The sequence below is a fragment of the Macrobrachium rosenbergii genome, chromosome 3 (genome assembly GCF_040412425.1).
Source record: "Macrobrachium rosenbergii isolate ZJJX-2024 chromosome 3, ASM4041242v1, whole genome shotgun sequence".
Lineage (NCBI taxonomy): Eukaryota > Metazoa > Arthropoda > Malacostraca > Decapoda > Palaemonidae > Macrobrachium > Macrobrachium rosenbergii.
In genome coordinates this window covers 57,124,021-57,149,623 of record NC_089743.1, presented here as the reverse complement: position 1 = coordinate 57,149,623, position 25,603 = coordinate 57,124,021, and the positions used below count along the sequence as shown (strand labels likewise).

At 38.6% G+C, this 25,603-nt stretch overlaps 1 protein-coding gene across 1 annotated transcript in view; it reads right to left on the bottom strand.

Moving 5' to 3' along the window:
* The window catches only part of LOC136855938 (uncharacterized), a 684,984-nt gene that overhangs the window by 633,451 nt on the left and 25,930 nt on the right, over window positions 1–25,603 (bottom strand). The window lies entirely within an intron of this gene.

The following is a 25,603-nucleotide window of genomic DNA, read 5'->3' as shown; positions in this document are numbered from 1 at the left end:
CGTTTTCTGAATTTATGAACACATTCAGAAACGGTATAACTATACTGATATCATTGTTTTATTGGGGGAAAGTGCATTTACATGAGCCATGATTACGTAATACTCTGCATTACTTATAAAAAAATTACGAATTTTGCCGACTTCATCCTTTTAGACATTCCTCACATAACCGTTTTACGAGCAATTATTCTCAAACTTTATTTCTTTCCTGTTTAAAATACAATATGTTCATACATAAAAAATTGTGGCATTCCCTTTCTCAATTCAAGGACAATTTTTTGCGCTCATAATGAACTTCACGTTTGTCACAGAACTTGAATATTCTTATTCTGAAAATTTTGGTACTTCAGTTTTCTTCTGAACCACAACAGCCAGAGAAATTATCTAACCTACAATGTACAACTCATGTTAAGGCCCATGTCTTAAGATCAAGAAAATATATAATATAAAATCAATCTATGCGCCATAACATGGCAACTGCTTACTTGTGTTTCACATACATCGTCCAATTAGTGCTAACTTTTCACCAACAAGCGACCCAGATCTATCACAATCAAAGCAATTGGTTCGTTAATGAGGCTCATTTGGCAGTTGCTCTCGACATTTATCATCAGATTGTCCTATCTTCTTCGAAAAATAAAAGGCTATTATTTAAGTTTTTGAATGACAGACTGAAGTCTGAAGTAATTTAAGCACGCTTAGTATCAAGATACGAATTTGACTGTCAGGTTTACTTACACCAGCAGTTCATTTCTGATAGAGATTTACTCCCAAAAAAACCTGTGTTTTGTCGGAAGGGTGTTGTCGTGTTTGTTTAAAAGCAAATCTCAAATATAGGCTATTCACTTCGCCTGGAGTGGGAGACTAAGAGCTCTGGTCAGTTCGGCTATAGCTGCGGGACTGCAATGACAACCACCCTTATTTTCCTTCAGCTCAAGCAGTTTATAGTAGCAAGTCCGCTGGTATGGTGGTTAGTGTACTGACATGCCACTCAGATGTCGCGGGTTCGCGTCTCCCCCAGGGAGACAAAAATCACTGGCTCTATATCATGATCAGTTACTGCTGCAGTGTGGGGTTTGCAGTGGGAGGTTGAAACCAACATTCTTTGGAAGCTTGAATTTCAAGTCAATGGCCCCTGTGAGTTTGTTCCATGTGAATAGCTATCATCTACTGAAATAATAATAAATAGTACAAATTCAGTGTCATTCATATTTTAATGTGAGTGTGAGTGGATGAAGCTGTGGGTCTGAGCATGTGGGCACAATGCAATATGCAGGGGTTCTTGTCTGCAACATCAGTTACAATTTATATAACAGACAGCTGGCACAGAATCCTATTCACTTCCTACCACGAGTAACATAGGAAATTAAGGAATGGTAAACAAGAAATTGCACCTAGCGAAACAGTGGTTTGAACACACATTACAAGTAAAATCGAGTTTTCTGCACAGCGTATAATCAAGGCCATAGAAAATAGATCTAACTTTCGGTGGTCTCGGTATAACGCAGTGTGAGACGCGGCCCATCAAACTGTAACGACGGCCCGGTGGTGGCCTGTCCTACATCGTTGCCAGATGCATGATCATGGCTAATTGTAACCTTAAATAAAATAAAATCTACTGAGGCTAGAGGGCTGCAATTTGTTATGTTTGATGATTGGTGGGTGGATGATCAACATACCAATTTGCAGCCCTCTAGCCTCAGTAGTTTTCAAGATCTGAGGGCGGACAGAAAAAGTGCCATCTCAATACTTTTCTTCTGCAGGAAACTAAAAACGTTTTGAGATATATCTAGGGACTGAGGACGTAAGAAACCATACTCATGGCCTGTTGAAGTATGCAAACACTGCTGTTATTTACAAATGTGCTAAACTGTGACGTCAAAGCCTTGCCACCGTGTCAGAGAACTTACACATTACAGACTACCCCCTCCCCCTACGTACTACCATCCATATACGTAACTGAACGAACATTTACTACAGAATTTAAGAAACTGAAGGAAAACTCTACATACACCATTTTGGCCGGCTTTTTATATCCTGCATGGGTATGGGGTATAACTGTAGTTGAGAGAGAGAGAGAGAGAGAGAGAGAGAGAGAGAGGAGAGAGAGAGAGAGAAAACATCCCTTCTCATAAAAATAGCATTGTCTTTCTCCCTATGGTTTTCATAACAGATTACGGAAGAAACGAACCACATCAATCAAAGACATTTGAATGAAATCTTCATGTAAAATTCCAGGCCTATTTTTATGAGTGTATGCTTGTCAGTGTGGGCATTCTTTGCTACCAGTTACGGTTAAATTATATGATAACATAAAAGTTAACAATAAAAAATCTGTGAATATGAATGAGGTTGGCAATGTACGATTTGTACTTAAATAACTACAAACAAAATTCCATGTACACTGCACGGACGGCAAACATGCATACTAAATTATTCTATCCAGGCTAGGTTAGAATCAAAGGGTATGGAGTACTAATAAATACAACATGGCATATTGCTTAAAATAAAAAAAAAACACTTATTAGGATAAATAAAAATCTTAGCGAGATAATCCAAAGTAGCTAGACTCCTCCCCCTCCTTTTTGCTGGAGCGAGCCTTAAATTAGTCTTAAGGCGCGTTTACACCGGTGCGCCCAGGACCCATTTAGTAAGTGGGTCCTGGGTGCGCCTTGCGCCTAGTTGCCGTGCGGCTACGCATGCCTCTCCGCAATACGTACGTTCACGCATGCCATAGCCGCATGCCTCTGTGCGCATGCCTGTTTCTGTTCACACCGAGAGTCAAGCAGTCGTCAACATATCTGCTCTCGACCCAGCAGTTGCTGCTGCCGCAGCTTGTGTTATTTTGAGACAAAGACGAAATCGAAGGAAAAGGCGTGAGTGCTGGGTCAATGAATATCTTGCACGTCGGAGGGGTATGTGTGAGTGTAGAAGAAGAGGTTAGGATGGCAAGCAATGTGCTTTTCAAGAACTTCACACGTATGTCTCCAACTGATTTTGAAATACATATTTAGCTTTTAGGAACAGCAGGGCATCCACTCCATTTGACCCTGTCTTTATAATTATCGGAGTTAGCATTCCACAGACAAGTATAGGAACGATAATCCTCAATAAAGTTAATATTTTTTTTCGTTTGACCAATCCGCCATACTGGCAATAGAGTACCTAGGTGTATATCAAATGGTGTCTGGCGTGCGACTGGCGACTGTTGCACGACGGGTCTCCCAATCTGGGATGGGGAGACACTTGCGCCTACGTGCGTGTGTGCACATTGGCCTGTGCGCACAGATTTGAGGCATGCCTCTGCTTGCCTCTCTATGAAATAGGCGCATGCCTCCTGTGCGCACGAAAAGCTGCACCGGTGTAAACGCGCCTTAAGACTAATATATTTTTCGACTGACGTTGATTTCCATATAACGACGACCTGTTATCCAGGGCCTAACCACTTCGATGAGCGAGGAATGGAATCTGATTTAATTTCCAGCACATAATCATATGAACCCAAGTTGTCTTTGTCACAAACAATGTTACCTGCTTGTTTAATTCGTTTAGAGCAGTGGTTTTCACCCTTTTTGTGCCCATGGCCCATTTTTGGCATCCCTAAATACTCATGGCCCACTGCCCTTCAGAATTGTGTAATGATGATAAAAGCATTTTATTATAAAGCATTTTCAGAACACTTTAATAGTTTTACATTTTCATTTATGGAAATATTTTTCAGAACACTTTATTAGTTATTCATTTTCATTTATGAAAGAAAGCACTGGCCTGCATTTACTATAAATGATTTTTCATTTTTTAAATGGTATTTTAAAGATGTCCGTGCCATGGCCCACAGGCTGAAAACTACTGCTTTAGAGGGAAAATCTGACGTTACAATGACAGATGCAGCTAGCGTACAAAATTGCAAATAAAATAATTTACTTAACGAAAGGAGTTTTGACGATGGATATTTATTTCTTAAAGTAAAACCAGAAAAAGGTGAGGCATCCTAGGTATGATGGACTGCGTGTATAATACACTTATATACATATATACATATACATCAATATATATATATTATATATATATATAATATAGACACATATATATAGATACTGTATATTACATACACACACATATATTTATGTGTGTCTGTGTATGTAATATAAAGTATACATATGTGTGTGTAATTTGTTAATATATGTATATATGTGTGTGTGTACGACCGTGCGTGCGCAGTATATAAAGTATGAATCACAAAATATATTTTGCAACAAGAGTTGAGTGGTGCTGCGCAGATAGGGCGGATCCGTCGATTAGTGTTTCGTGGGCTTATGTACCACATACAACGTTTAGGGTGTTCAGTCTTTATTTAACAACTAAGAGATGAGTACGGCTTTGACTGTAATCATGTTTCTCCTTCGTAGTCAAATGTTCATACACACACACACACACATATATATATGTACATATATATATATATATATATATATATATATATATATATATATATATATATATATATATATATATATATATATATATATATATATATATATATATTATATACAGAGATAGATATTCATATATAAAATATATATACATATATATATTTATATATATACATATACACACATATAGACAGTATATTATACATATATATATAATATAAATATATATATATATATATATATATATATATATATATATATATATATATATATATATATATACATGCGTGTGTGTTTCAGTGCGTGGGCCCCTGGTGTTTTGTGAAGAAAACAAAAATCAAACCTATTCCAAGAATCCATGCAAAAAGAATGGAAAATTATTTACAAAACCCTTTAAAACTTTGACTGATCATACAACTTACAAGAGGCTAGCTAAAAATAAAGACCTAAAAGCTTGGAGTTTGAACAAATTTAGGCAAAATAAATAAATGAACCAAACATACCTTGGAATGATAAAGTTTGTTTGTGAATACCAAGCTCAAATGTCAATATGCAATATTAAACAAAATATACTAATGCCTTTTAAATATGATACGGAACAAAAAATATACAAAATTCTAACCATTCACAAAGATGTGTAACACAATCTATAATTATACTTGGAATGTAAAAAGGAAACGTACTGAGTAAATTCAGATTAAAGTGGCCGACTCGCATAAGCATGCGTTCGTAAACAGCGTTCTTTATGAACGCCTCCAGCCACTTAACGGGTCCACTTATTGAGGCCAATATGCATAGAATTATAACCACTCTCTGTCTGCAGACCTTCGGCTTCTTAAATATACATACCCTCCCCAATCTTTTTTTGGTAAGCACGGACGCAAACACTTACATTAAACGTAAATAAAAATTATATACATACATATAAACATATATATACATATATGTACATTATATAAACATACACATACATTATATATATTATATGTTATTATACGAGTATATGTATATGTTTATATATATAAATAAATATATATATATATATATATATATATATATATATATATATATATATATATATAATATATATATATATTATATAATGATTATAATCATATATATTTTATATGATTATAATCACTTTTGTACATGATTCATTCATTACACATTACCACAGGTGAAAAATAAGAGACTGTGTGGAGGTCCTGACCGGTTTTTACTTCATTTCCAAGCCACTGACGAAGGGCTGATACATAGTATTAGAAATCACAAATATATATACTAAAGAAACAGTACTGACGAACATACACAACCGTCTGAGACTACAGATCCACGCACAGGCGGGTGTCAAGGTAGGAGTGGCCTTTAAAACTCATTTGGCTAAAATTCACAATATACTCTCTGGAGACAATACTGATGAATGTACCGACCATAGGAGACTGCAGATCCACACCTGACAGGTGTCAGGGAGGCAGGGTTGGAAAACTCATTAGCACTGTTGCCCCGTACTGTGTTTACAAATATAATAATCTTATTTCCATACATCTCTACTGCCTACCTTAAAATTTAAACAATCTACAAATTTCTTTTGATATTAAAGGATCAAGTTATAAGAATTTTGGTGTTAATGTCACATTTAAGGACAATAAAACAATGAAACATGTACTTATCAAGAACTCTCCCAGCAATACTAAAGGGTGTGTATAAAAAATTCCATGTTAAGTCTTGTGACAACTTTTATATTAGCCAAACGGGTAAAGCACTGGAAAAGAGAATAGAACAGCATAAAAAAATGTGTGAGATGTGCACAGGGGAACAGTGGTATTTTTGTACATGTTAGTGAGAACAATCATGTTATCAACTAGGAAGGGGCAAATAGGATTGTATATTCTAGTAATGCACTGGAAAGGAATATAATTGAATCTAGCTTTATAAATGAGTTACAGCCATAATATGAATATCAGTCAAGGGATGTATAAACTTGATCCTTTAATATCAAAAGAAATGTTTAAATTGCTTAAATTTTAAGGTAGGCAGTAGAGATGTATGTAAATAAGATTGTTATATTTGCAAACACAGTACGGGGGCAGCAGTGTTAATGAGTTTTCCAACCCCGCCTCCCTGACACCTGTCAGGTGTGGATCTGTAGTCTCCTATGGTCGCTACGTTTATCAGTACTGTTCCCAAAGAGTATATTGTTATTTTTAGCCAAATGAGTTTTGAAGGCCACTCCTACCTTGACACCCACCTGTGCGGGAAGCTGTAGTCTCAAACGGTTGTGTATGTTCGTCAGTGTATATATTTGTGACTTCTAATACTATGTATCAGCCCTTCATCAATGGCTTGAAATAAAGTCGAAACCGGTCAGGACCTCCACCCAGTCTCTTATTTTTCCCTTGTGTAATGTGTCATATATATATATATATATATATATATATATATATATATATATATATATATATATATATATATATATATATAATTCACGGTCGGATGAGAATCAAGAATGAAGAAGCGCTAGCAAGTCTAGCAGCTTATTTCTTTAACTATTTCTCAGATAGACATGCATACATACACCAGGTTATGATGGAATCGGAGAAGATATTTCAACCGAAAATTAAATGACACCCCACACGCTAACGTATGTTCAGCAGAATATGGAATGACAAAACAAAGCTTGATGATTGGGAATTGAAAATCACGTCCAAGAGAGCTAAATAAGGTGACCTGACAACATGGTAACCATCAAGGCTTTGAACTTACATCATCTATTATGAAAATACGAGTTTGTTGGCACTCGCGGCGAGCTGGAACTCGGCGCTGCTGTCTCCCCTACCCTCATGATCCCCTACCTACCAGGTCCCATCCAGGGAGGACAAACAGGTTTGTAGGAGGAGGGTGGATGTCCCTCCTACCCTCCCGTTCCCCTACCTACCCCGCCCCCACCCAGGGCGGACAAACCTGTTTGCAGGGGGAGGGTGGCTGTGTCATGTCTCCCCTACTGTCACCCGGGGGAGAGCAAACAAGATCCATTCGGATTTACTATTACAGATTCAGTACGCTCATTCTCAATAGGCTAGAGAAACCACCTGATAAAATGCTTGGAGATGAATATTCCAGTTTCAGAAAAGGCAGGAATCCCACAGATCAAACACTGGTGCTACGACATATTGTGCAGCAGTGTACGGAATTTTTAATGGCTTTTGTTAAATACGAGAAGGCATTTCATCGCCGCAGATAAATAATATGGAATTTCTTAGGTCACTGTAGCATTCCTGTTAACCCGTTGAGGTTTTTGGGGATCAAAAACTTTGTTGTTCGTAAATGTTTTTTTAAACAACATTTATTTTGCACAATATATATATATATATATATATATATATATATATATATATATATATATATATATATATATATATATATATTAACGATAAAAAATGTACCGAAAATAGGGAAAAAAATAGACAAACATTTTAGTGATCTTCAATTAAGGCTGGTTTCATGGGAGATGAGAGTAAACCATCCCCCAAAACTCTCCCGACGTCATCCGGATACTGTGTGACGTCAAAATAATATTTTCTTCTACAGATGACGTCATGTTCCTCATTGGACGGGTTGGTATCGTTCTCGGTTAGCACTCTGCTGGGCCCGCATTCGATTCTCCGACCGCCCAATGAAGAGTTAGAGAAATTTATTTCTAGTGATAGAAATTCATTTCTCGTTATAATGTAGTTCGGATTCCACAATAAGCTGTAGGTCCCGTTGCTAGGTAACCAACTGGTTCTTAGCCACGTAAAATAAGTTTAATCCTTCGGGCCAGCCCTAGGAGAGCTGTTAATCAGCTCAGTGGCCTGGTTAAACTAAAAGTATACTTAACTTTTTTTTACAGATGACGTCATACCGTATCATCAGTCTTAAAGAATATATGAAATTTACATGGCGCCATTTAACATCAGAATCTGAGAGAGTCCTTGTAAAGCCTACTGAAATTTACCTTGAACGAAGCAGATGCAAAGTCAATGTTGACGGATTCTTGTCAGGCGAATCTGCTGTCACCTTTGCTGTTTGCCTTTCCCACGGATTCCATAATGGGAACAAAACAGTGGACGGAGATGGAAGAAGAGGTTTGGAGCTATCTAATGACAGATACTTGACAGACTTAAATGATAAAAAAAATACAAGAACGAGAGGGTGATAACCTAATTGTAGATACGTCATAATGTTGATAGTGTCTTCCGCATTAGCATGGAAAAAGATAAATGAATAAAGGTAAAAGTTTAAGCTTTTATTTTATATATGTAAATATATATATATATATATATATATATATATATATATATATATATATATATATATATATATATATATATATATATATATATATACATATATATATATATATATATATATCTCATATAAGTATATGTATACATACATATAGACTACATATATATATATATATATATATATATATATATATATATATATATATATATATATAATATACCGTATATAAAAGCTGAGCACTGACAACGTGTACGACCGAAAAAAAAGTACGAAGTGTACCTTTACTTATCTTCCGGAGTGCATGTCCCTGATATTCTAAGAGTAATATGCTGTTACAAAAGTAGTATCGTTTTTAGTAAAAGGAGTCGCTTCTAAATAAAATTAAACAAAGATATTTTCAAATGCCTTGCAATTCATAAAAATAGTAAAAATATACACAAAAAACCCTATCTTCGTGTGTATGGGTGATTTTTCAAAATGTACCCAAATCAGGACAAACGGATTACGTCGCACATGCAAATCCCAGCAATGAAAGGGAGAGGAGAGTTTTGCAGCAATAAGAGGAAAACTCGTCTTAGTCGAAAATTGAGACACTCTACGAAATCCTCCTGCCATGACACTTTCGTTAGTTGACTGATTGATTTTTGCGGCCATGAACTGGCACTGCAACGTACTCTCTTCAAGTCGCATAAGCCTCTGAACGAAACCTTTCAACCAGTCTCTGAAATGCCACTCTATAGTATTTATCGTATGATCAAGCTGAATATATTAACTTGTAATATACTTACAGTATTATCTACTTTATATTTATTAGCTTCACACACACACACACACACACACACTTCTATATATATAGATATATATATATATATATGTATGTGTGTGGAGCCTCGATGGCTCGGTCGGTAGAGCAGCAGACTCGGACTTCATAAGAAGTCTGTGTCGCGGGTTCAAATCCGCAGCCGGCCGGTCAGAGGGCGGACACTTTGCTATCGGTGTAGACACCCCGGGATTATGTATGTAATCAGCGGATAGGTTTGCTGAAAGCAAATGGGTGTTACAGACTAATACACACACAAACAAAGCCAATCCAACATCTTCTAAGAACATAACAGACGCTTTACATGTCTCGAACTGTCGGCCTAAACTGCTCACGTCTCTGCTGCTAGTGGAAAGGGAGCTGGGGATTTGGCACGATACATATACACATGTACTACCGGGGTCTAAGCAATGTCAGGCAGGGCAGCCGATCGAGGCTACGGCCTACCCCAACGCCAAATCAAAGTCGTTCAAAAGAAGGCATCATGCTTACCCCATATGAAAAATGGGAAAAAGCACGTTAAACGAAGATGTGTGTGTGTGTGTGTACCTATATATACGGTATATATACACATACTAGCGTGTATCCAAAAAAAAAGCACGAAGAATTCGAGAAGTTAAGAGGGCATTATGGCTATTACAATTACATATGTATCTGGTAAAAAGTGACCAGTAGATTTCTACATATATATATATATATATATATATATATATATATATATATATATATATATATATATACTGTATATATATATACACATTTATATACATATATATATATACTGTATGTGTATATATATATATACATATATATATTATTCAGAAGATAAACCCCAATTCACAGGGAACAAGCCTACACAGGCCACTGACTTGAAATTAAAGCTTCAGATGGATACGGTGATAATTTGAAAGAAATTACAAAAGATATGTGAAAATACGGAAAGAAAAGATCTGTTATTAGAAGTGAAAACAACTAATTATTAAATGATACATACACAGATAAAAATATACTTGAATTATTAAAATACAGGGTGAACTGTTTTATGGTAGTAATGCAATGCATCTTCGCTTGAACTTCTGAGGTTCTAATTGCACTACATCCCTCAGTCCAACGGTGCGAGTAATAAAAGACCACTGGAACTGAGAAGTTCGACAGCGTGGCACATTTACTGCATATTGGTGGTGCTGTTCAGCAAATGTGGTCGCTCTCGGCAGGAAAAGATCAACTGTGATACCGAAAGTTCTCTGCCAAAATATAACTTGTGAAAAATTTAAAAACAAGAGACCACCCGTTGATGGTCCAAATAACTGCTAATGTTAGGATACAGAACCCCGCTTTATCATTGTTATAAATATGAGGCCTTAAGTACAATACCTAACTTCCGGGCAGCATTTGTTGACACTTTCATTAGATATTTTTCAAAAGTAAGATGTGTCAAAAGTAACACCAAGGAAAGTTAAAGCTTCAGACTTACTCAGCAGAGTCCCATCCTCTAAAAGGGGAGGATGGGGTGGAAAACCAGTACGAGAACTACTGTACCAGTCAATAATGTTTTCGTTTTACCGGAGTTCAGCGTCATACCAAACTGACTATACCATTCTCTAATCCGCTCCATGTCATAAATGAGACTAGGGCAGCTTCATTTCCCGTGAGTGGAGACTTCACTACACCCATGTGTGTTGCATCATCAGCATACTGAACAGTCTTGTTTTCCAGGCCAGCAACCAAAACACTTGTACACACTAAAAATAATAGCAGACCAAGAACACTACCTTGTGGAACGCCAGACACTGTATAGTAGGTCTTGGTTCGCTAAAACTCCCATCAACAGCAACTTGCTGCTGCCTACTCGGAAGGAAATCTTGAAGTAATCATAAAACATATCCGCCCACTCCCAAGATTCTGAAGTGTAAAATTAAGTACCTTATGACTGACTAAACTGAAAGCAGCACCAAAATCTATCTGAATTACTCTACAATCAAAGCCCATGTCAAGGTTCTCTTGCAAATGCCATGTCAATTCTAAAAGAGCCACACAAGTAACCAACTGCTTCCTTTATGCATACTAACTATTGGGTAACAATCCTTTGGATTCCACAGACTTGTATATTTGGCTTAAAAATAAGTTTTTCTGCAACTTTGGAGAGCAGAGGGAGAATAGAAATTGGCCTGTAGTTACTGTAGTCTGCTGATAAGCCATTTTTTAGAACAGGCACTATATTTCTAAGCTTGCATTCATCAGCAAAATACTACGTCGACAAGAAAATCTATAGAATCTACTAATCTTGAGGCAACACTATATATATATATATATATATATATATATATATATATATATATATATATATATATATATGTATGTATGTATATATATATATATATGTATATGTATATATATACATACATATACATATATACATACATGTATACATATGTACATACATAGGCTATATATGTATATATACATACATATATATGTGTATATATTCATTTTCTAACAGAAGTATTTGAAAGCTCCTTCGTCGAGTGACGTCATTCTAAACAGACTGGTTATGAAATCTACAAGTCATATTAAACGACAGAAATTCAATGTCCAAATCCCTAAAGTCAAAACAGGAAATAAGACAATTTAAAATGTCATTCATAATTTTCAACCATTTAAACCGAAATATATCATTAGTCTGAGTGCTATTTTTAACCATACATCACCGCACTTTCATTTCAGTACACCTTTCCACCTTCTAATAGACCTAATACCGTACTGAATGCGAATTGCCACCTGCACAAGTGTTGATTCATATTTATCTTCAACCTTTTTCAAGAGAACATCACATTTTTTCTTTTCGGCAACTTACTATATGTATACAGTACATCTAGCACTGTAGCAATTTAATTTCATTTTTTAACTTGTAAAAATATGACGCCGTATTGCACTTACAATCATGATCGATTGGTAAGTGGGTGTCAAATAAGGGCGTGTCACACTGAGGATGACCTGAAAATTAAGTAGCAGACAGACCAGATCAATTACATGGCAAATACCCAATCAACGGCCAAGGCAAACGAGGGCTCCTCCTACGTAAACAGAGCAAAAAATGACCATTTAGTTTTAGACTATCGTTGAAAAAATCTCATTTCGCCATTTTCCATGCATAAGCCGTATTTCAACAGGGAACTTTCATGATCACTTGTACAGTAGTGCCAAGGCCTCCTCAGCGTTACCCTTCCGGCAGAGCGTCAGCATCCCAGTATGTTAAGCCACACTGCCCAGTCGCTCATTGCCTAAACTGTAAACGCATGCCTTGATTTAATATGAAACCCTCGTTTCAATGTTGATTACTGTCTCTTTTGTCTGGTTTTCTATCTTTTTCACAAATGGATATATACGCTACCTGTGGACGCCTGCTTGGCGAGTTATTTGACAATTTAACTCTCCATATCAGTGTGTTAATAAAATCTATGACAACTGTAAATTTAATACTGATATATAAAATTATCCTTATCATTATATTGTAATTTCAACACTAATACTACTAGTGCTCCACTTACTACCACTACTATAACTGTTACAACTATCGCCACAACATCTGCTACTAATACGAGCATATGCTAAAATTAGCGCGCCAAATTGGCTTATCAAGTGGTCACCAATTAATCATTTTTCAAATTACTTCCACATAATTACAGGCATTCAACTAATGATATGCAGATACGCTCTCCCTAAAAAAAATGTCCCCAATTCCACTTATTAAGTATTACAGAATTTAACTTATATACGAAAATTTGTTACTGATTCATATTCCGATAATTAATGTGACAGAAAGCATAAATTAAAACAAGGCCTATAAGAAATGAATTACCATCATTACGATCTCACTACTTCACCCACAATTTCGTATTCCTTCTGTAGTCAATATCTGGAATTTTCCTTTAAAATCCCTTACAAAAATACTTACAAAGCAAAGACTCCTTTGTCTTACTAAATAAACTAACCTTATTTAAATGTTTTATTTCACTCTCCTTCCTTGCAGCCAATCGAGGCTACGGCCTACCCCACCGCCAAATCAAAGTCCTTCAAAAGAAGGCATCGTGCTTACCCCATAAAAAAATGGGGAAAAAGCACGTTGAAACGAAGAAGAATTTCACTCTCCTTCCTTAGGTATCTTATTGCAAATTCCTTTCTTAAAGACCTTATCAAAGACACAAATTCTCTGAAAGATCATGCTGCTGGTTTTTCCTGTCTTCAAGACCTTGTTATTGCAGGCTCACCTTCCTCAAGACTTAATCCCAGGCTTTCCTCTCTTAAAGGAGGACTTCCCTTTTTTAAAGGACCCTCTCTATCAAGGACTTCCCCATTTGCGGGCGTTCGCTACATAGTACTTCTCTTTAAATGACCACCTCAATCAAGGACTTCTTTTCTAAAGGACCTTATCTCCCAACTTTGGCTCTCCATTACTTAAAGACCTTAGTATCACTGGCCATACATTCTTGAAAGACCTTACCACAGTTAAGTTCAGTATACCTTAGTTTTACCAGACCACTGAACTGATTAACAGCTCTCCTAGGGCTGGCCCGAAGGATTAGACTTATTTAACATGGCTAAGAACCAATTGGTTACTTAGCAACGGGACCTACAGCTTATTGTGGAATCCGAACCACATTATAGCGAGAAATGAATTTCTATCACCAGAAATAAATTCCTCTAACTCTTCATTAGCCGGCCAGAGAGTCGAACTCGGGCCTAGCGAGTGCTAGGCTACAACTCTACTGACTCGCCCAAGGAAGAGCTACCTTACCACAGGATGTCCCTTCTTGGACAACTTATCACATTCTCCCTTCTTCTAAAGTCTTATCACAGGCTCTTTCTTCTTCAAAATATTAACAGATTCCCCTTTTAGATATTAACAGATTCCCCTTTTATCGAGACCTTTTCACAGGCTCTCCCTTCCTCATGACCACCTCAAGACCTTGTTACAGGCTCTTCTTACTTCCAGATCTTATAACAGGCTCTTTCTTCTTCAAGACCTTACCATTGGCTTTCTTCAAGACCAAATCACAGGCTCTTCATTTTTCGGGAATTTATCACATGCTCCCCCTTCTTCGAAATCTTATCACAGACACTCTCTTCTACGAGGCATTATCACAGGCTCTTCATTCTTCAAGACCTGATCACAGGCTCCCCCTTCTTCGAGACCTTATCGGAGATTTTCCTTCCTTTGAGAATTATCACAGGCGATCCTTTCTTTGGGACCCTATCACAGGCTCTCCCTTCTTCGAGACCTTATAAAACATTCTCCTTCCTTTGAGAACTTGTCACAGGGTCTCCTTTCTTTGGAACCTTATCACAAGTTCTCCTTCTTCGAGACCTCATCAAACATTCTTCTGCCTTTGAGAATTTGTCACAGGCGATCCTCTCTTTAGGACCCTATCACAAGCTCTTCTTTGAGACCTTAACAAACATTCTTCTGCCTTTGAGAATTTATCACAGGCTCTCCCTTCTTTGGGACCTTCTCACAAGCTCTCCTTTTTCAAGACCTTATCAAACATTCTCCTTCCTTTGAGAACTTATCACAGGCTCTCCTTTCTTCAAGACCTTATCACAGGCTCTCCCCTCTTCAAGACCTTATCACCAGCTCTTCTTACTTTGAGACCTTAACACAGGCTCCCCCTTCTATGAAACACAATTACCAGCTCTCCCCTCTCTGAAATCTCATCAAAGACTCCTCTTACTGCAACACCTTATTACAGGCTCTCTCTTCTTCAAGTCCTTATCACAGGCTCTGCTTACTTTGAGACAAGAACACAGGCTCTCCCTTCTATGAAACAGTTAAAAGCTCTCCCTTCTTTGATATTCTATCTAAGACTCTTCTTACTTTGAGACCTTATCACAGGCTCCCCTTTTTTGAGATCTTATCACAGGCTATCCCTTCTTTGAGACCTTATCATAGGCTCTTCTTACTTCGGGACTTTAGCACAGGCTCCCCCTTGTATGAGACATTATCACAGGCTCTTCTTACTTTGAGACATTCTCACAGGATCTCCCTTCTTCGACACCTAATCAAACATTCTCCCTCCTTTGAGAATCTATCACAGACTCTCTCTTCTTCGAGACCTTCTCAGAGGCTTTCACTTCTCTGGGATCTTATCACAGTCTCTCCCTTCTTTGGAACCTCCTAACAAGCTCTCCCTTCTTCAAGACCTATCACTGGCTCTTCTTTTTTCAAAACCTTATCATACGCTCTTTCTTCAAGACCTAATCACAGGCTCTCCATTCTTCGAGATTTTATCAAACACTCCTTTTTTTTAATTATCGAAGGCTTTCCCTTCTTCACGAGCTTATCAAAGGCTTTCCTTCCTTTGATACCTTATTAAAAGCTTTCCTTTTTTCGGGACCTTATCACAGGCTCTAACTGCTTTGAGACCTTATCACAGACTCTCAGTTATTCCAGACCTTATCACAGGATCTCCCTTTTTCGAGACCTTATCACGGGATCTCCCTTTTTCGAGACCACATCACAGGATCTCCCTTTTTTGAGACTTCATCAAACATATTCCTGCCTCTGAGATCTTATCACAGTGTCTCCCTTCTTTGAGACCTTAGTACAGGCTTTGAGATCTCATCCAGGCTCTCTCTCTTCTTTGAGACCTTATCACAAGCCCTCCCTTCTTTGAAACTTTATCACAGGATCTCCATTCTTTGGACTTTATCAAGCAGTCTCCTTTCTTTGAGAACTCATCACAGGCTCTCCCTTCGAGATCTCATGAGGTGAGGTACAAGTAAGATTTGGAGTCTATAGCTTATTAGTTTATTTACAAAACATTCACACAAGTCAAGGGCTCGTGCGAGCTGCAATGTAGCTTCTGACCTCTGACAGGTACAAACAGGGATTAGTACAATCATTTGTGTTTGTACACAGAGAGGAATATACATATAAAATGGTACAGGATATTGGACTGAAGGTCATGCATACATGGTTGGAAAACAGGCAATGCAATACATACAATAGTAATAATACATAAAATGTGACAACGATAATAAGTAAGATATATGTATGAAAATCGTATGACAGGAGTTGTGTTTCTTTCATCCACATTTCATTTGTGGGTTCCTTGTCACAGGATAATGGCAGTCATGGTGTAGGTGTGTGTAGGGTCCATGTGTGGGTGCTACAGGACTCTCCCCCCCAACCCCCAAAGAGACTTATGGCTGTAGGTAGGGGTTTCAGATGATCGATGGAAACCCACATTATTCTGATGTCCACTGTCATCTCGTACACCTTGGGCCATCTCTGGATGATGCAGTATGGTCCTGAGTGGGCCGGGGAGAGGGGGGGTGGTCTGTGCGTCTACCCCTATGAACGCATATTTTACGTTCTGCAGGTCATTGAGGATGTACACCTTTCTAATAGCGTGGTAGGTCATTTTTGCTGGCCTTATCTTTTCTATCACTTTTTGAGTGTGTGATGGTGATGTCAGGCTTGTTTGTTCTTGGAAGGCGTCTGCTGGCAATGTCAGTGTTTGGTCTTATAGGACTTCTGCTGAGGATGCGTTGAACGTTGCATGCAATGTCAATCTCAGGCCCGGTAGGACCCATGGTAGCTCCTTTCTCCAGCTCCTGCCTTGGCATCTGGTGGTGAGTTGGCTTCCGGGTTGTAGGCTGTCGTCTGCATTATTTTTGTTCCTAGACTGTCTGCGAGGGTGTCTGGTGATGATCTGGGGGACTACGTGACTACTGACCCACTCGACAAGGGCTTTTATGTAGCTCTCCGCCGTTTGCTGTCGTATTGGTAATTCTTCTGGCCACCTGGTGTTCCTTTCCATGATGGTAAACAGGTATCTGTACCCCTCGGAGGGGGGTAGGGGTCCTACTATGTCAACGTGGCTGGGGTGAGTTGTCGGTTCGTTATTGTGAACTATCCTACCACTCTTTCGGCGTGCCTTGTAATTTTTAACATCTGGCACAGGATGCATTCTCTCGTCCACTTTTTCACATCTCTTCTCATTCCCACCAGATGTACCGCTCTGCTATGATTCGGGCAGTTGACCGGCCCGAAGGGTGGGATAGGCTGTGGGTGAGAGTGAAGGCCTTCCTTCTTAGGCCTTCTGGCAAGTATGGGCGAGGGCGTCAAGTGTTCATTTCGCAGGTGATGGTCATCTTTCCACTACTGATTGACACGTCGCTCCATGTGAGGGAAGGGTTGATCCTACACAGTCCTTGAATACGTTTTCATATTCTTGTAGGAGTTGCCGAAACTATGGTGGCGGGGTGTCTGGTGCGATTGGGCATATTTGTTGCTTTCGTTGACTCACTGATGATGTGTTTGTGGTACGTCTGTTTGGCTTTTGAGGAGATGATATCGGCGCTGTTCTTGGGATCAGCTGTTTTGCTGCTACATCTACTAGCAGGTTGTGTGCTGTTAGGAAATCCGCTCCTAAAAACGCCATTATCACGTCTGCCATGATGAAAGTCCAGTCATATTCTTTCCCGCTGAAAGCTACTTTCATCTCCCACCTTCCATACATTGTAAGTGGTGCTCTGCTGGCAGCTGATACGTAGAGGTTGGTAGGGGGAGCGGGGTTGAGTTGTTCTTTCGGGCTGGCTGAGATCTGCATACTCCGGTGTCTACTAGGAACTCAGTGTCAATCTTTCGTCTTTTAGGAGGAAGCACGTGGGGCCTCTTCGTTCATACCTGGAAGAATGACAGCGGTGGGCAGGTGCAGCTTCTCTTACGAGGCAAGCGGTCTGCTCACCACTGACATTAGTATGGTTGGGTTGCTTTGGGCATGGCTGCTACTGTCTGGCAGGGTAGTTTTGTGAGGAGTACCTCCTTCACGAGGTCTAAGGATGACTCAGGTTAGTCGCCCTTGGCGGGCAGCATGATGAGCCACTGAAGTTGCTTATACACATGAGACGGTCACTCTCCTATAGGTGCCCCCACGTGGTTGAGGAACTTATTGGCTCTCTGGCAGGTGGATTGCTGAAGGATGACTTCTGCTGATCCTTCAGCAGTTCATAGGTGACGGGCGCTTTTAGTACCTTGAGCCATCCTCCTATTTGCTCGAAGATATCATCTGGCAGGAATTCAAGGATGGCGTCCGCTCTGCGCATTGCCAAGGTGATCGTCTTTGTGCGGAAGATTGTTTCCACCTTGAAGAACCATGCCTCTGGGTTGTGGGGCGTAAATGGCAGTAGGCGTATGGAGGTGGCGGCAAGGTTCTCATTGGTCACCAATATGAGGTGAGGTACAAGTAAGATTCGGAGTCTATAGCTTACTAGTTTATTTACAAAACATTTACACAGGTCAAGGGCTCGTGCGAGCAGCAATGTAGCTTCTGACCTCTGACAAGTAGAAAAAGGAATTAAGTACAAACATTTGTGTTTGTACAGAGAGAAATATACATATAAAATGGTACAGGTTATTGGAATGAAGTTCATATATACATGGTTTGAAAACTGGCAGTGCAATACATATATGGTTGGAAAACTGGCAGTGCAATACATATATGGTTGGAAAACTGGCAGTGCAATACATATATGGTTGGAAAACTGGCAGTGCAATACATACAATGTTAATAATACATAAAATGTGACAATGATAATAAGGAAGATATATGTACGAAAGTCATACAAGAAGAGTTGTGTTTCTTTCATCCGAGTGTTTTGTTCATGGGTTCCTTGTCACAGGATAATGGTAGTCGAGGTGTAGGTGTGCGTGGGGTCCACGTGTGGGTGCTACAACCTTATCACAGCTTCGCCATTCTTCAAGACCGTATCACCGGATATTCTTTCTTTGAGAACTTTTCACAGCCTCTCCCTTCTTCAAAACCTTGCTACAGATTCTCCATTCTTCCATACCTTATCAAATTCTCCGTCGTTTGAGATCTTATAACAGGCTCTCCTTTTTTCACGTTATTATGACAGCCCCTCCTTTCTCGTCAGAGGCTCTGCTGTCTTCGAGTCCATATTAAAGGCACTTCTTTCTTCAACACTATCATTACAGACTTTCTTCTAGACCTTATCACAGACTCTTCTTTCTTCATGACCTTATCTGATTTTGAGAACTTATCACATTCTCTCCTTAGGCTAGTTCACAGGTACTTCGCTCCTCAAGACCTGATCACTAGTCCGTGCTTCGGGATCTTATTACCGGCTCTCCTTTTTTTTTTTTAAGACATTATCACAGGCTCTCCCTTCCTCGAGACCTCTATCAGGCTTTCCCTTCTTCAAGATCTTGTCATACGTCTTCCAGTCTCCGAGAACTTATTACAGGGGCTCCCTTTCTCAACACTATCACATTTGCCTTTCTTCAAAATCTTATCACAGGATCTCTCTTTTTCGAGCCCTTATCAGTCTACCTTTTTTCGAGACCTTACCATGGGCTCTCCATTCTTCGAGACCTAAATATACATCTCTTATAAATGTTACCAAGGGCTCTCCTTTCTTCAAGACCTTATTGCAAAATCTTTAAGACCTTGCCACAGAGTATTATTTTCTTTAAGTTCTCATTGCATACTTTTTTTCAAGTCCTTATCATGAGCACTCATTTCTTCAAGACCTTACTGCTGGAGCCTTTTTTCAAGACCTTGTCATGGACTGTTACTTTTTCAGGACCCGTTTCATACTCTCCTACTTTCAATTCCTTGGCATGAATTCTCATTTCTTCATTAGCTTAATGCACACTCACTTTCTTCAAAGCCTTATTACAGACTATTATTTCTTCACGACCTTATCATGGGTCTCCCTTCTTCAAGACCTAATTGCAGTCTCCCATTTCTTCAAGAACTTATCTCTGGTTTTCCTTGAAGACCTTATCGCGAGCTCTCCTTTTTTTCGGGACTTTTTAAAGACTGTAAAATATGTTCTTTGTTCAAAACCTTAGTATAAGCTATCCTTCATTCAAGACCATTCAACAGACATTCTCTTCTTCTGATCCTTTTTGCAGACTTCTTTTAGATCTTATCATGGCCTCCTTCCTCCAACACTTTACCACAGACTCTAGGTTCTTCTATGGTGGCCTCTCCTTTCAATAAGACAATATAAAAAGCTCATCTTTCTTAACTGCCTTATAGCAAACTATACTTTCTTAAAAACTGCGAACAAAGCTGGTGTCTTTGGTGAAAATCGTCTAGACGACAATTCTCCTTTCTCTACAACTGAGTGGAATAGAACAGAAGCAGCTGCCCGGACAAACGAGATGGGAATTTCTACCCAAAATTAAGAGGAAAAAATCTCAAGTTAAACAGACGAATGGAATGAAAATGCTTGCCACGTGGTATTTACTTAATGATTTTTATGATATATACACAAAAATATTACTTGCAAGACACCTTGACATCCCTTTGGTATTGCATGAAAATATTCATAAATACTAGTGCATCTGTTCTGGCACAACTAACGGCCTACGTATATGCTCAAAAATATGGCTTAGCAAAACTTTAAAGGAAAGATTTCATAAAATTGCAGGACAGAAGTAAAAACCACACTGTCACTGGGAACCTCTTACACTTACCGTAAAGGTTAACTAAGGACGTTAAATTTACGAAAAAGAAATTGGAGAAATACATTACGAGATTCTATAATCCAACTTCACTGGAGCAGCCAGTTCAAACATTTGCTACCTACGGCAGAAACAAGAACAAAAACATAGCACTATTTCATTCAAGAAATATTAGCAGAGGAATAAAAACAAATAATTCCACAGCTTCTGGCTCATTCCATGAAATTAGTCTGTAATTTACACGAAAGAATGGCGGATGAAAAAGCACCTCCGTAAGATGCATCCAAACATCTCATGAAAATTCTTAAAAGAAACCAGACCTCAGATTTGGCTCACAGGTCTGAGAAGCGACCTAATTCAAGGCCGCATTGCGGAAACGATCTTCGTTTCATTTCTGACCTTACAACTTTTCGATAGTCTCTCTCTCTCTCTCTCTCTCTCTCTCTCTCTCTCTCTCTCTCTCTCTCTCTCTCTCTCTCATATTTATAAAATTCGACGACAGCACTACTGAATATTCTAGCAAGGCGTTACACAATTCCACATTGGATATTACTTAAATTAATCCCATTCGGGTTAGGGAGAGAGAGAGAGAGAGAGAGAGAGAGAGAGAGAGAGAGAGAGAGAGAGAGAGAGAGAGAAACACCATACAGCATATGAGAGAGAGAGAGAGACCATATAGCATATGAGAGAGAGAGAGAGAGAGAGAGAGAGAGAGAGAGAGAGAGAGAGAGAGAGAGAGAGAAAACACAATAGATACAAACAAGAGAGAGAGAGAGAGAGAGAGAGAAAAAACACAATAGATACAAACAAACAAGAGAGAGAGAGAGAGAGAGAGAGAGAGAGAGAAGAGAAAACACAGATAAACAGCATACAAACAGAGAGAGAGAGAGAGAGAGATCAACACAGCAGATGAGAGAGAGAGAGAGAGAGAGAGAGAGAGAGAGAGAGAGAGAGAGAAACACAATAGATACAAACAAGAGAGAGAGAGAGAGAGAGAGAGAGAGAGAGAGAGAGAGAATACACAATAAACAGCATACAAACGAGAGAGAGAGAGAGAGAGAGAGAGAGAGAGAGAATACACAACAAACAGCATACAAACGATAGAGAGAGAGAGAGAGAGAGAGAGAGAGAGAGAGAGAGAGAGAGAATTACCCAGACACCCAGAGGCAAAAGTTAACTAACGCCGTCATAAAAGTGAAACTCTCAAGGTCGCTCAGCGGCGGCACTTGTGCGTTCCATGATCACTGATCGCCCGGCTGCGCCGCCGAAACTAGGGCCGATGGAAAATCATTTACTGCTCTCTTGGAAAGAAAAAAAAAAAAGGAGCGGGGAGACAGAGGGCGAGCGATAACACCTCAAAAGGTTATGGTATTTGAGGTAACGGAAGACTCGTAATACGACAGCATCCGGAAAATGATACGAGAAGAAAACACAGTTTATTAATAACAAACAATACGTGGTGTAACGCAAATGAAAAAAAAAAGCTTTCTTAGTAATTGGAAAACTAAAAATAGAAAATACGACTGACACGCGACTGAAAATGAAATCAGGTGAAAATGTACAAATAAATAGCAAAATAATGAATAATAATAATGAAACAAAACAGCTGAGAGGAAAAAGTAAAGATACAATTTAAATTAAAAAAATCATCATTAACCTTGGTCAGTGAAATTACATTTTCACAGAAAAATTTAAATCCCAAGTAAATTATCAGAGAGAGAGAGAGAGAGAGAGAGAGAGAGAGAGAGAGAGAGAGAGAGAGAGAGAGAGAGATATTTTGAATGCTTTGCGACATAATCCTCTGCAGGGTACCAGCACGCCAAGTTCGTAACACGCTATTTCTTTCATTCATTCATTTCTGAAACGAGCCGAACAAGGCGCGAGAGAAAGTGAATTGAGGAGGCCTGGCGCTTAGGGCCTGCAAGCTCGTGTTTCGACATCGGTTCTCCTACAGTATACCATTCTTGCGGTAACGTACCGTACGCGTGGTTCCTGATTGAGGCCACGGGCGATAGAAGTCAATTTCAGATGCTGATGAAAGTGTTTGGCAGATGTATAAATATAAAGAAAATATTAAAGTATTATGAAAATGCTGACAAAAACGTGTGTATGCGCATATACATATATATATATATATATATATATATATATATATATATATATATATATATATATATATATATATATATATATATATATATATATATATATATGTATATATGTGTGTACTGGCAGACACGTATATATATATATATATATATATATATATATATATATATATATATATATATATATATATATATATATATATATATATATAATATATATATATATATATTTATATATATATATACACACATATTATACATAATATATTATATATAATTATATACACAAATATAGAGTATATACATATATATGTATATATACTATATATACATATGTGTGTGTGTGTGTGTGTGTGTGTGTGTGTGTGTGTGTGTGTGTGTGTGTGTGTGTGTGTGTAGCCTTAATAGATACACAGATAAAATATAATTCCTACTTTGAACAAATAACAAAGCAACAGCACTCTAAGAGTCCTCTAGACCACAAATTATGGCCAAACAGGTAACTAAAATTAGAATCAAGGAAATAAACTGCTACAGAAATATCTCAGTGAGAGCCACTATTCCACCCCACCCTCTCCCTCGTCCACTATACATTCCAGGATCCAGAGAAGAACTCTTCTCTGGATCCTGATACATTTTAAACCCACTTGAATATGTTTCTATTCCCTGCCCCGTCCACTGGACATCCCCCCACCCCCTCCAACCTCCATCCTTATTAAATTCTTATTCCTTACCTGCGTCCCCTTGTCCATATTCTACTTCCTATTCCCTCGTTCCCTCCTTCCTTCATTCCCCAACAAACTTTTAATCTCGACATCCCCCCACCCCTCCAATTTCCTCCCTGGCTCCCTTATACCTATCCACATCCCCCCTTTCTACCTCATTCCCTCCCTAATAAGCAAGTTTCCTCCGAATTACTAATAAACTCACCCATCACAATCTGTCAAGTATGATGAACACGACAGGATACAAATTCTGGTCCAACTGTTTAAGAGAAAACACGAAATTCTTGCAATATTATTTCATTAATTTACTGCGAAAGTTAATGATAATAATATCTGACGATATATATATTTTGAACAAAATACAAACTAATCAATGGTTTGCTGTAAGCTCCTCATTGGACTGGTGGGTATTGTTCTCAGCTAGCACTCTGCTGGTCCCGCGTTCGATTCTCCGACCGGCCAATGAAGAATTAGAGGAATTTATTTCTGGTGACAGAAATTCATAGAAATTAATTTCTCGTTATAATGTGGTTCGGATTCCACAATAAGCTGTAGGTCCAGTTGCTAGGTAACCAATTGGTTCTTAGCCACGTAAAATAAATCTAATCTTTCGGGCCAGCCTTAGGAGAGCTGTTAATCAGCTCAGTGGTCTGGTTAAAATAAGGTATACTTAACTTACTTGTAAGCCACAACCCTTCTACTGTTTGGAAACTCTTAAGTTGTTGAACTGTGAATTATTCAATTGTGAAGAGAGTTGGAAGCTCATTCTAGCTGGCTTTTAACTGAAGTCTGGCTTTTGATTGAAGCATAAGTGACAATAGAAAAGAATAAGCACTTTTCCAGCTTTGCATGTCGTTCGCTCTTCGCTGAATATATCAATGGTCTGATACACCAGTCTCGGTGCTTTTCGTTAAACACTATCAAAAAACTTTCAAATCTTTCTGGCTGAGCTTTTGCTTTTCTCTGCGTTCGTCCTCGAGTACTAATTGAGAAGAAAATTCGATATACAACAGTTCGAGATTTATTTTGCAATAACAAACTTACTCCTCAAAACCAATAACCTAAATCGTAACCCCAGCACACTGTTTACTCACTGGTTTCAGTCAGTAAAAGACCACATGACTCATAATGGCGTTTTGTGGGAAATGTATATTTAGTGGACCATCGCTATCACTTCCTCATTATCGCTATTCTCTTCTCCCCTGAAGCAAGGTCTCGTTTCATGGCCCTGCGAGGCAAAACCCAAATGGTATGTTGTTATGGTCCCCAAGAACAAATACCATTGGCATCACCGGTGAGGTTCCACGGTGCCCAAAGAGCGAACTTGGTGGTCCCTAAAGGCCAGATTTCAAGGTTCCCAAGTGACTGGTTTCACGAATTTCAAGAGAGGTTCAATGCTACTAAAACGGATCGCATGAGATCCAGGCACCAAGTACCATGAGTCATTAGAGAAACATTCCACGATTTCCAAAGGTCATTAACATGACCACTGAAATAGCAAATTTAAACAAGATCATAAAAACACACTCAAGAAAACACACTTGTTCACACGCTCCTATGAAAGTTATCCAGCCTGCAAGCCTTAAAGGCAGGATCCTATAAACAAGTCAACGCAAATAGCCTTATAAACATGTGTCTATCTTCTACTTTATGCAAATTTCCTTATTAAGTCAAACTGGTGTCGTCCTCTCATTTGGCCATGACTCAGAATAATTGAACTTCTCGAGATTTAG